This window comes from Cavia porcellus, unplaced genomic scaffold (genome assembly GCF_034190915.1).
Source record: "Cavia porcellus strain 051 isolate PalLab524CR breed Dunkin Hartley unplaced genomic scaffold, mCavPor4.1 scaffold_4, whole genome shotgun sequence".
NCBI classification, from domain to species: Eukaryota; Metazoa; Chordata; class Mammalia; order Rodentia; family Caviidae; genus Cavia; species Cavia porcellus.
This window is the reverse complement of record NW_026947487.1, coordinates 37,405,191-37,418,996: the sequence shown is the minus strand read 5'-3', so window position 1 is coordinate 37,418,996 and position 13,806 is coordinate 37,405,191. Positions and strand designations below refer to the sequence as shown.

The 13,806-nt window shown below is 42.5% G+C and overlaps 1 pseudogene; it reads left to right on the top strand.

Annotated features, from left to right (window-relative positions):
- The first annotated feature begins 6,814 nt into the window (after positions 1-6,814).
- The window catches only part of LOC100719914 (IST1 homolog), a 43,413-nt pseudogene continuing 36,421 nt past the window's right edge, over positions 6,815-13,806 (top strand).

Sequence of the window (13,806 nt, the reverse complement as noted above, 5' to 3'; positions counted from 1 at the left end):
CCTAAATACCTAACCTCACACAGAGGCAGAAAGTTTGTGCTACATCTTAGAGAATCTCCACGTAGAGCTATTTTTAAACATGTATTGAGTATATACACATTTAAGCTTCTCATATGTGCCTATCATCCTACTTCAGGCTGAATCTACTGCAAAGATAAATAAGATCACTATTTTCTGTCCCCAGAGAGCTGCGAGGCTCAGCAGTCCAGATGCTGTATTTCTCTGAGAGGGGACAAACCGTTCAGGCTTTGTGGGCTGAACAGTCCTGTTGCCCAGCCTTCCTTGCTGCTTGGTTACGGTACTCTAAAAGCTACAAACTATTTTCCCCCTTCTGAGTGATACGAATCAGCCCTGCCCACCCTTAGTGGTTCACAGGTATTTATTATCATGCCTCAGACTGATCTGTTGAAAGCAGATCCCTGAAGTTATTCTGCAGAGTTCTTGGTTCAATCTATAAGCACCAGGACCTGAGAGTGGACATTTCCAGTGAGCTCACTGGTGATCCCGAGGCTGCTGTTCCTGGAACTTTATTTAGTCACCACAGCCTCTTAGAATCCCCCAGGGAATTAAAACAACAATCAAAACAAAGCCTACAAAATTATATCCAGCCTTCCTCCCAGAGCATAAGGGTAACTTCTATGTTTTCAGAAGGTTTATATCTAGGTCCCATCCCTTGTGCTTTGGGTGTGGGCATGCGCACACGTACACACACTATGCTATACATCTCATTGAATGTGATATGTAATCAGTACTGGACACAAGTTCTTGTTCCAGCTCCTCCTTCCCCTAAAAGGTAGGAAACCCTTTCCCTGAGGACTCAGCCCTTGGTAGGATCATGATTTTAAGCTATGTGCACTCACTTTAATTCTATTTTTATTTCCTTCCATACACAGGAGTCTCCACTAAGCAAAACCTCAGGGTCCTCTGGAGAAACAAAGCAGTTGTTGCACTGCGTATTTGAAGACTGTGATTATGAAAAGGAACCCAGACCTAAAGAAAAGTAAAGTATTCAGTATAAAAATCCTGTGGGCGGGGCTGGGGATTTAGCTCAGTTGCAAGCAGGCGGTCTTGAGTTCCATCCCCGGTACCAATAAAAATGAAAAAGACAAAAAAAAAAAAATCCTCTGGGCAACATGTTTGAGATCTACTTTGTATTTGTTTGAAGTGGATTTAGGCACCAAGGACATGGCGGAGGGGAGAGATTAGTACAGTACAGACCAAAGCGAAGAGAGGGAAGCAGATGCAGGCTCAGTGGAGGGGAAACGCGCATGGTCCAGACACCTGTAGGTCCCGCAAGAAATGGGATAGGATGATAATCCTTTGATGGAGAAAGACCCAGCACCTTAGATGCCCACTATGGGGATCAGGGACCCCCCCCCCCCAAGACGATCAGCATGGATGCATGTCCAACTGGATGGGCAGAGAGAGAGAGAGACAGACAGACAGACAGACAGAGACAGAGAGACAGAGATTGCCAAACCAGGGCATTTGTGTAGTTCCTGTGTAATTCTGCTTAGGGTTAGTGACTCTTCTGGACTCATTTTCAGGACAGTGGAAATGATTTGAGAAGATTCTCTGCTACTTTTGCTTTTTGACACCAGCCTGGGAAGTGTTTCAGGAATGGCCAAGGTCAGGAACGCTTTGGGCCTCCTCAGGCCGCTGTTCCAAGTAGCCCGAGTGGGAGGAGAGCACAAAGGGGCAGAATAGGGGAAGGAAGCCCTCAGGAGGAGGCTGAAGGGGAGGGGGGGGGAGGGAAAAAGAAGGGGGAAGGGTAGGAGGAAGAAGGGGAAGAGAACGGGAGGGTGAGGGGAGGGGGAAAAGGGAAGGAGGCGGGAGGGGAAGGGAGAGACTAGGGTGGGGAGGAGTAAACGGGACCAGGCGGCTGCGGGGCGCTCCAGACAGGGAGATGCGGACCAGAACCCAGGGCTTCCGGCGCTCCGCGGTCCGCGGCCCCTCTGAGCCAAGCTGGGGACTGGCACGGACCCTGCCTGCCCAGGCCCGGGCCTCTCTGAAGGCGGATGCTCAGCGGTGGCTGGGTGGGGCCTTCTACGGCCCGCCCCCCCCCCCATTCCCTACCCCCATCCCTGTCCCCTGACCCCACGTGGGCGGCTGGGCTTAGCACCGAGCCGCGGGACGCCCGGACTAGGACTGCGGCCGCCTGTGGACCTGGTGGGCCTTGGGGCCTCCCTGGAGGACAGCAGGAAGTGGACCCTGGGCTCTCTCTTCCTCCTTCCAGGCCTTCTGGCTTGCCCAGGAGGAGCCCAGCATGGTGGTCTTCACTGTCTAGGACCTGAGCTAGGTTAACATGAAGGGTGGGCTTGCATGTGTGAGTGTGTGCTTTGGTGTGCGTTTGTGTGAGTGCCTAATGGGTTGGGGTGGAAGGGGCCACTCACACCTGCGTTCAGAGGGCTGCATGGGGGTTGTGTGTTTTGGGGGGTTGGCTGCGTGGGACTGAGCAAAAAGTCTGGCCAAGGTTTGGCCCTGGACACTTGTTCCTTGTGCAGGGAGTGAAATCAATGCCCTTAAATTGAGGAAAACTCCACTGGCCAACTTTTGGGGAACTTTCTGGGCCGTGAAACTGATGATGGATGCTTCAGAACAGGAAGAAATGGCGCTTGCTACTGTCTCTAGCTGAGGCAGCAGATCTTTTCAGGATGGAATGTAAACAGGATATTTTGGGTCAAGGCTCCTGGTTTATGGTCTGTGACCCACCAGATCCATGGTCAGAATCTCATGGCCACTTTATTATTTGATAGGTGCTGAAAGGGCTGTGAGACAAACCTTTCCAGAGTGAGGCCTCATCTCTTCCTCTGGATTTTCCGATGGCACTTCTTGGGTGAAGTAGAATTTCTTACTGCCCTTTCATCTTGATAAGCAGAGCGCCCGTTTGCTGGCAGCGCGCACACAGTGTGGTGGACCTGCTGGCCCAACGCATGGCTCTCAGATATCAACTGCATGTCAGAATCACCTGGATGTATTGCTAGAACAGTGTGGGCCTTCTCTCCTGTCCTAGGACTGATTGTTCATCAGTGCTGCACCAGCATCAGGACCACCTTTGGAGGTTTAAAACTAGATCACAACAAACCACCCCCACCCCCACCAAAAACATGCAAAGATGCATGCCCAGACTCCCCTGTCAGATATTCTTCTGTCAATAGCGGGTCTGGGAAGGTCTTGGCCACTGATTAAAATCATCTTTGAGTAGGTTGGGTTTAGCTCAGTGGCACAAACGCCTGCCTGGTAAGTGCAAGGTTATGAGTTCCATCCCAGGTCCCCAAAACAAAACAAATCATCTTTGTTGTCATCCTCAGGTGAGTTTAGTCTGCGCCGGGGCTGAGAACCATGCCACAGTATGGCCAGTGGTTGCCATTATGACCACCTGCTCTGTTTCAGTATGTGTTCAGTAGGAACACTAATTGGATACGTAGAGGGGTCAGTAGGCACATACCCTACCAGTTGTGGGATAGTTGATGAGTAGTTTGATGTGCTTATCGGGAAAAGACAAAGGGGACAGATTCAGTTCATTTGGGGAGTGTTATGGGTTGAAAACTGGAGGTCAACTTAACGCCAGCTGGATTACATCAGCATGCACTGAGCAAAGATGCTCCACCTGAGGAGGGTAACCAGGATAAATAGGTGGAAAAGAAGGGGGCTGTTGAGGAGGGTTGAGGCATTAAAGAGGCATTGTGGGTTCTCCTATGAGTTGCTCTCTGAGCTGTTGGTTCTCTTGGAGAAGCTTTGGCCTTCACATCGAGCATTGCTTCCTGGCTCCGGAGGGGAAGACATGTGCTGCTTGGTCCCCAGGAAGAACTCATCACGCTGCTTCCTGGCATGTACCCGACTGTGCTTGTCGTAGGAGGAGCTTGGGGCCTCCGTGTCACTGAGGACAGCTGTGGTGCCTTTCAGGATAGCCCCGCTCTTTGTTGTGAGTGTGACTTCTCAGCTCCAGTGTAGAACCCTCATCCCACTAGCATAGTTCTTTCATCCTGCTGGCATAGACTTTCTGGCTTCCACCGCAGACCGTTGGGTCTTCCCGGCACAGATCTGTAAAAGAGACTGGCGTGAGTCCTTCTTGTGGGCTCTGGACTTCCAGTTGGACTCATGGAGGCATTGTCCTGATCTCTGGGTTTTTATCTGGACTCATATGGGACATTGCCGTGGGGTTTAGGCTCTTGACTAAATAATCTATGTCTTTGGTGTTGTGGATAGATTTCCTGCATTCTCCTGTGTTAACTTCCGGTGACCATTATAAAAATATTATAAACTCCATGTCCTAATCCTAGTTGTTCTCTGTGTACAACCCCTGACTACAACAGGGAGACATTCCGAAAAGAAGGAGGTCAGGTCTGCAGGCACATGATTCAAAGAGTGGATTAAAACAGGGAGAAGGTCATACAAAAAGAGGCGACCTAATTTCCAACAATGTGCTCATGTAGGGCTGAACTATCCTACCTGCATTAGCCAAAAAATTGTATATAGAATTTTGATCAGTTTCAGCAATATTACTTGATAGTTTTCATACCATCTTCTGTGCCTGGTTATTTTTAAAGAACATAGAAAGGACTGTCTAGAATCCAGAATAGGAACCACAAAAGGAAGAGATAACTGTCAGTGTGGCTAACAGCAGGGAACCACTGGGGAAGTATAAATACAGAATGAGCGATTCTGAGAGTTTGTGGAAGAGACAATGTGGGTGTGGCACAGGTGGACCAAATGCATGCGGCGAGGGGGGGGGGTGTTCATTAGCCCTGATCAGCAGTCACTGTCAGGAACGTGCCCTTTCTCCTGCTGGTGGAAGGCGCTTCTTTACAGATCTGATCACTGAAATTCAGTCCCTTGTTTCATTTTGACTGGAAATATTGAATTTCTGTTAAACATCTTTGTATATTCTCCATGTAAGTTCTTTGTTCTTTCACTGATTATTCAAATTTTTGCTCACTTTTTGTGTTGCTGTGTTGTTTCTCATAGAAACAGACTAAGAATTTTGTGTATCTTAAGGGCATTGGTATCTTCCGGTATATTTTCTCATGGGGGGGCATTTTTTCTTTGAAGTAAAACATTTTTGTTAATAAAGTTTTAGCCTTCTGCAAAATCAAATCTATTGTTTTTTATTTTTTTTCCTTTTTGGGGGATTCTGTTTTGTCATTCACAGAAAATCACTTCTCATTTCACTTTTAGCAGAATTCCATGAAGTTTATTTATTTATTTGTTTCCATTTAAACCTGCTGATTTAGTACAGAAATAATTTGCCGTTGGAGATGATTGAGTTTTGCTCCTTTTTTTCAAGTAGAGCTGGTTGTCAACACCATTTTTATCAACCGCTTGTCCTTTTTCTTGATTTGAGATGCTGTTAACCTAAAAATATATCCATATTGTCTTACTTTCATAGCTATACCAAAATACCTAAGTTGAGTGTTTCATACAGAAAAGAGGCTTATTTGGCTTATAGTTAAAAGAGACAGAAAGTCCAAGATTGGAAAGATTCTGTGTCACATCATAACTGATGGTGTCCTAGCAGGAGCTCATAGAAATGGGGAGACAGAATGTCAGGGTCTCATATGGTGAGATAGAAAGTCAGGGGTGTGTTCTTTAATGACGGCTTGCTTTTGTCATTAATCTCCTCTGTGGGAAGCACCCACAGAGGGTGACCCAGTTACTTTGCACTAAACTTCACCTGTTCAGGCACCCACTTGTACCCAACCACCTCAAATACTGTATCGTTGCTACACTGAGGACCAAGCTGCCAGCACATGAGACTTCATGGAACACACAGCTTCCACTCCATGGCCACCTGTGAATATATATATTCTGTCCCATGTATCCATCTTTATGGTCCCTGGCCAGTATATCCCTTTATAAAATTACCATAAATCTTTAAGGGAGTGTTGTACTGTTTCAAAGAGTAGGGGTCTTTTTTATTCTTACTTTGAAAATTTTGTCTTTTTGAATGGCTACTAACAAGAAATCAACCAATAACAAATGCTGGATTGTCCATGGAGAAAAAAGAGCCCTTCTCACTGTTGGTGGGAATGTAGACTGCTATAACCACTGTGGAAATCAGCGTGGAGATTCCTCAAAAACAAAAACAAAAACAAAAAAAACTAAGGTTGGAAGTCCCATTTGATCCAGCTAGTCCCCATCTGGGTATCTTCCCAGAAGAATTACAAACATCATACCCCAGGACTATATGCATACCCATGTTTATAACAGCACAATTTGTAATAGCTAAATCTTGGAAACAACCCAAATGCCCATTGACTGAGGAATGGATAAAAAAGATGTGGTACTTTTATATAATAGAATATGACTAAGCCACAAAGAAGGATAAACTGGAGACTTTTATAGGTAAATTCATGCAACTTGAGACCATACTCATAAATGAAATAAATCAGACAGACATGTGTAAACATAGTGTTGTCTCACCAGTGTGAGAAGCTGAAAGAAACAACATTATGTATATGTATGCATGTATATATGTGTATATAAAATAGTAGCTAAGATAGTTATACTACTGATTTCTCTAAGGTCACTGAAGAGACAGATTTGTCCTGCTACTATTAGGACAGTTGAAGGCAGTTGTTTTGTGCTCTGGGTAAGTGATTTGGAAATGACAATGTACAATGTACCTACCATTGTTGCCCCGATTGATGTGTTTTGAAATTTTTTCTTTTTTTCTCTTTGAAATAAAATTAATTTGAAAACAATTTTGTCTGTTCTAGCTCATTCTTTCAAAAAACTGCTTCATCATATCCCCCCAAAATATAATTAGGACAATGTGAAAAAACTGCAGATGTTTAAGAGTATCATTCGGAGAATGGAACATCCTCAACAGCAATGCATCATCGGGACAGCACAGCTTGTGTAAGTTTAACATGGACAAGTAGTATTTGTTTTATTTTAGTGCAAGAAGGAGAGAATGTAAATACTCAAAGCTGTCTTTTAATTAGTAAGTTAGTTTCAAGTTACTTGGATCACTGACAAATTTGGCTATGTGAGCTATGCAGGGCATATTATTTGGGATAAAGCTACCGAGAGATGGAGCCCTAAAAACCATAGATGATAATTTCTTTCTCAGGTGATGTATGAAGGACAGTAGGGCAACTGTGCTCCTTGAAGTTATTTGGTTCTTGGGATTCTCCTAATTTCATCTTCCTGGGTAATCAGGAAGTTGAATTGCTGAAATGTCTGGGTTGCAGCAAGAGGGAAGAGGAGAGAGAGCGTGGAATAGATGTATTCATGGTTGTGAGGTCTAGCCTGGTATCACAATGAAGCTTATTTTACTTTCATTCACTGCTTCTGCCTGTAGTCCTTTGAAAGAGCATGTGTGAAATGATTTAGGAAACTAGTCATGACTGATAGGGGACCTGCCTAACTGAAGTGTCTGCCTAGCTGAAGTGTCTGTGTGGTACAGAGAGAAAACTTTATCTATCATCACAGATCAGAAAGGGACATCTCTAGAGAAGCATGTGAGTGTAGTATAGTCCAGTTGTTTTAACTCCTTCTTTCTATCATTCTAATCAGTGTTTCAAGGGATAAAATCCTTATTTTTTCCACCTTGAGCTTTTATGGCCCCTTCTACCAGGAGCAGTTATAGGAGCAATGCTACAACAAGCTTGGGATGACCAGTAAAAATGGCCAGCGCACATACAGAATGATGAGCATTTTGTCAGACAGTACAAAATCAAACCAGTACCCTCATCGTAGCTGGAGGACTGGTTGCGATGAATCTGCGTGGCATTTCTGAACTTCTTTTCTTGCTCATATTCCCATGTCTGCTGCTCTTCCTACTGATGACTGTGTGTATCAGGAAGGGACAAAGGAAAAATAGGTGTAACAGTCGCGTGCTGAAGGCTCTGCCCATTCCAGTCGAGGCTAAAATACTTCCTATGCAATAGGCACTGCTTTGGTTAAGTGTCACATACTTCCTTTTGTATAAGAGGTGAGATGCTTGCTTTTATGTTTGCTAAACTCATAATGGAAAAAGCAAACTCAAATGGTCTGGAGCTAAGCATAAAAGGTCGTAAACTAAGATTTTTAAACCTAATCAGTTGGCAGCCAAGCCAATACTGAATATAGATTTGAACTTCATTTTTATTCATTAGAAGTACTGCATTTACTGTTACTTTTACAAGCACAGATTTATAGCAGTTTAGGTGTACAATGTTTTCACACAGCTCTAGCGAAATTATGTTTGCTGCTGTGTGAAATTGTTTCAAGTATTCTAAAATTAAAACTGTTCTGCGACAGTTTTCACATTTCTCCCTGCACTCGAGGGTCATTCTAATATGCTTTTCTGTCATTTAATGAACCCACTTGCAGTTTAGGGTACACATTCTAATTAACGCAGGTATCACAAATTCCTTAAAAACTAAGACCTTTGGTCTGACAGTAAGAAAATAAAGTTTGACCTCTGTACTTTTTTTAGGTCACAGTGAAGCACAACAAGCTGTTTGGATTTTCTTTGTTGAAACAATTCTACTCTCACTCTGGCTTAAGTCCCTGATGGGAAAAACTCCCCTCTCTTTAGACCTGGGGTTTCTAGGTATCCAGGAAGGCTGCCTGATGTTCCCTATTTACTGGTAATGGAAAATCAAACCTGGGTTCAGTTTGTTGATGGGATTGGAGGAAATTTCCCTGGAGGGGCTAAACTGGGAATAAAGTATCAAAAACATCAATTGAAAAACCAGAGTTAGAGATTAACAGGCTCCATATTTGCTTTTGAGAGTATTCATTGCCATCCATATTCAACCACTATTTTTCTTAAAGATTAGCATGGCTAAACCAGCTTTTCAAGTAGGCAGATGGTGTGTGTGTGTGTGTGTGTGTGTGTGTGTGTGTGTGTACTGACTGGCCACCAAGAATTCCAGGTACTCTATAACATATTTATTGTACATTTCTCTGCTTTAAAAACTTAGAGGTGTTCTCTTGAGTGCTTTGATTTCTGTCTCTTAGAGTGTGCAGAATTGTACCCTAACTGATCTCTGTGTCCTTTTCCTAAAACACCTTATCAAATTGCATTCTGTTAAATTAACTTCTTTACTGCTGCCTGAAAATATCATGCTGATTTCTCTTCCTGTCAGTAATCTAGCACAAAATTGGGTTTACTTCTGTAATAGAGGAATGAAAGAATTCCTTGACTTAGGTGCTTTGCTCAGGCCAATTCCTATATTTCCAGTCTTCTTTAATTTAGCACCAAACCTTTAGTTCTCTCTCTTGAAGTCTTCCTTGATTACCATCTAGATATTTTCTTCCCCATGGGCCTTTCTCTTGACAGCATTTATTGCACATTTTGGTACTTAATTTTATGTTTACTTTAGTACAATTGTACAGAGTATTATATTCTTCAATTCTCTGTTTCACAATTTTCATTACACCAAAAATTTTACAATGTTGCTACACCATTGGTTTTTTTCCTCCTTTTGTATCTTCTAAGAAACTTAGCACTCAATATCAAGCCTATAATATAACCTTAGAAGAAATATTCTGAGAATTCGAATGAATAGTTCTGATTAATCTTTTAATGTGATCAACTTTTGCTATTTCTACAATTCAATTCAGTATGTGCCTGTAAACCAGTACCATTACACTAATGAATCACACTTCGCATATTCTACATGTTTGTACCTGTACACATTTGTACACATCAGAGGACCAGTCGTCTGCTGGAGGATTAATTTCAGGTGATTTATGGTCCTATGCAAAACAAATAGGTAAATAACAAGGAAGTAACTTGCTGAAATCTCTCCCTATCCTTTTCCTGAACTGTGGTGTGTGTCCTGGGGACAGCATAAACAGTAGCAGCTGCCCTTATTTCCTTAGTCCTGGGCTGAGGCTCTGAAGCTAAAAAGTTCCTCTGCATTTAATGATTTCTTTGCCATCTATGAACTGTGTGACCTTGAGCAAGTTCTCAGAGCCTTGGTTCTGCCTTCTAAAATGAGGATAATCTTGGCACCCTTTCAAGGCCACTCTTGGGATTAGTGGTAATACCTACAGTAGTCATCACTTATGGTGATGACTCTGTGCCTGGCAGGATGCTTCGTACATAAATTTTCTCCTTTAGTTGTTACAACGTTTTTGGCAAAATGTCAGTAGATGCTCAGTAACAGTGGTTATTATATTTCAGGCCTTGGATTACACAAAGACTGAGTCAGTCTGGAAATTGCCAAAGGCTCTTTTTCATTTCCTAGAGTTGGAAGAAAGGTCTGGTAAAATCAGGCTACCACCAGAGGCCAGTGTAATAGTTGCCCTGAGTGGAGGCCAAAAGGCTGAACCACCTCCCCTACACTGTCATGACACAACCGGCTTTAGGAGACAAGGACACTGCTGTGAGTGGATGGGAGCTGCTCTGTAATATAGCCTCGTAGAAAGGGTGACTTAATTTCATTTAGCCCAGAAGTACTTCAACTTAGGTAAAACTTCAGGGACCAGAAAGTAAAATCTGGCTATTGTCAACAGGTCTTATTTCCTCTGAGCTTGGATAGTGGAACTTTCAACAGGAGGGACTTAGATTAAACCCCAGTAAGAGGTTTTTTTTTTTAATTATAAAGGCTTTGAGCCCTTAGAGCACATGAACAACAGAATTCATGAGAACTTATTTGGAGTTTTAAATGTTGTTTGTTCAAACCCAGGAAGTATAAAAAAACAACCCAGATGCCCTGAAACAGTAACTTCCCTGGACAAATTACTCCTTCTCATTGCCCTTTTGGTCTAAAACACAATTGCATTTGAAATTGTATTTCATTCCCCTGTTCATTCAGCCAAACATTAAACTTCTAGTGGTGTGGCTTGGAGTCTGGTCTTCTAGAAAATTCTTCCAATATTTCCATCATGCAAATGGGCCTGTTACCAATTCCTTGAATAAAGTGTCTCCCAGAGACTAGGGAACCGGTCACTAATCCCATGATGGGTTTGGCTGTGAAGACTATGGCATTGCCCCTTTTACTTCCACCTGTGTTTTGCATCTGCTATTATGGGCCACATTGTGCTTGCTAATTATGGAGGAAGGCTTCCCTGTTGGCCTATAATGACCTTATCAAGTTCTTGAATAGTGTGACCTTAATCTTAATTTCTCATGGAATTTCTGTGAGCCTGTTACATCTTTCATTAATTTCATACCACATCGTCTCATCATGGAAAATAAAAGAGCATTTTCTAATCCAATATCCTACCAGCAGCTTCTTCCTACTCTTTGTTATGTACATCCCACTGAGATAAGTAAAGTCATAATTCATGTGTCAGATTTATTTGTTCCTCCTTAAACAGTTGATGACGTAGAGGCTCAGAAAAGCTAAGTTACTTAGGTAAAGCCAATAACTTGTCAATAGGAGTGCTCCATTCAAAGCCCAGGAAGCCAACTCATCTTGTGTCCTCACTGAGTTTTGGTAGTAGAATCCAGTCCCCAGGACTAGAGACTGGGAGTAAAATGGCTGACAAGGGAAAAGCAGATTCTAGTTCTGGAGAGGGCTGTTAAAAATGCTTCTTTTTAATGAAGTATGGAACTCAAGAGCACAGACAGAGGCATTCTTTTGATTCAACAGCTAATAGCCTGAGGAAAGACTATGGCTCAAGATAAAGGGAGATGACTACAAACTCAGAAAGGCAGAGTCGCTGGAAGTGAAATCTTGTGTTAGGATCTTCCTCAGCTCTGGGAGTGGAGAATAAACAGACAAGGACTGGTTCAGAGTAGCCACCCCTGTCAGCACCACAGTGAGAGAGGAGAGGAATCACACAGTCTGAAAGATGATATTTGCCGACAGTTTATGAGCCCCTAGCAACATAGCAAGCAAGTAGCCTGCATTCCTTATTGCACCTTCAGGGTCCTTCTGTGAGGTGAGTAGCATTTCCAGTTCCTTTTCGCTGTCACCAATATGAAGCTGTAAAATGCCTACTAATTTATGACTGAGATTAAATCCTGGAGTTTAGAGTCTTCATATGTCCTCCCCATGTCTCCCATGGCCTTATGACTCCTATTTGTGGACAAAAGATCAATCAGGAAAACCAAATGTAGTTATTACCATTTGCCAGTCTAAGTTAATTTGACAACACTGTTAAGATTTAGTTTTTATGGAGGGCATTTGATATATCTTGTTTGGTAGGGAGGAGGGCAGAGGCGTTTCTGGTTTTGAAGATCTCTCTTTTCCATGAAGTCTGTGAGCTGTGGTAAGCAAACATGGCTGCCTGCTCTGTACTGCACCATGTCACACAGACTCACCCAACAAAGTGTCCATAAGGACCATGTCTGTGATTTTGAATGTTTGATAAATTGACTGATGAGGAATTTACTATCTGGTGGTGGAAGCACCAGAGCAATTGGATCTTGAGTGTCCGTGGGGAGAGCTATGTGTCAGAATCCTCATCAGGCTGTGCAGTGGGGCGACTTCCACGGTCTCCTTTCCTTTGTGTGTTGCCCATTTCTGAAACTCATTCTCCACTGTCTTCCTCTCCAAACTCAAGTCTTTGAGACATTAGGTATCTTCAGCAATTTCTATTTTTCGTTAAATGAGTTAGTTTCTGTTGCTTGTTACCAAAAACCCAGACTGACTGCTAGACTTTAGCAAAACATAAATAGAATAATTATATACAGAAAATTGCAGGTATCTTTCCTAGCTATTATGTCATAGTTTAGCTCCCTTGAAATCATGGCCATATTATGGAAAAGGTTTTCCTTATACTTTTATCTTACTGTTAAACTTTCTTTCTCATCTAGTTTTCTGATTTATTCTCTACATCTCTTTTTCAGCGAGGTGGGCCAAATATGGCATCTTTAAAATTTCTAACAGCTTTCTTTCTGGGGGTTCTGCACCTCACCCTCCCTGATCATAATCGTGATGGCTATGTACTTTTACACGGCAGGGGCCTATTGAATTTATCCTACTATTCAATTAATGACTTAGTACCAATGTGTTGAATGCTTTTGTACTTCTTCCACTTGCAAATAAAAAACGAGAGCTGTGGCTTGTTTCTTTATTTACCTTTTAGATCTCTGAATTGGTTTATACTGAAAAAGAAAATGAAGATTTTAATTCTTTCATCACTGTTGTTATCTCTTATGACCTGGACTAGGTTGTTATAAATCTTTTTTCTTGCAAAAGCACTTCTAAAGCTTGAAGGTATTCATGGATTCTTTGCTTATTTTGACCCTGACATAATAGACTCTACATTAGTGGTTGTGAAAAAAAAAAAAAAATAAAGTAACAGGGAGGGGAAAATGCTAGCAAAACTACAAATAATGTAGTTGGTTTTGCCTCTAAGGAAGTGACACAATTTTTCCCTAGAATCTTTTTAATTTAGTGGTCTGATCTTGGGTGCTAATGCTTACATGAATTAGAAGGAGACAGCAAATAGAAGACTGGCAAATTGGATTCATATGAAACAAAGAGAAACGATGATGAGGAGATTCTCATAAGAACCTGGAGCATCAGGAGAAGCCAGGCATATGGTAGCAGGTTTTCTGCCTAGAAGGGATAGGTAGGAAGCATTTTCTGGAGGTAGGGATGGTCAGGAACTTTCGGGGCTGGAATGGCTGATATTTAACAATTTTAAGTGGTTTGTTCCAATCCTGCAGTAAAGAAAGGTTCATATGTCCTTGATTTAATTTCTTCCTGGGATGTGAGTGGTGAGGGGAGATTGCTAGCCCAGGAAGTGAAAGTGTTGGATGCAGAGCAGAAGTGGCTCAAGATTAGACATAAAATTGTTATCCTTTTCCAGATAGAGCAGAGGAAGGAGAATCCTGGAAGACGATGAGGGCAGGCTGGAAGTATTTTGCTTCTAATCATTACTACATAGCCAAAATTTGGAGAAAAATGC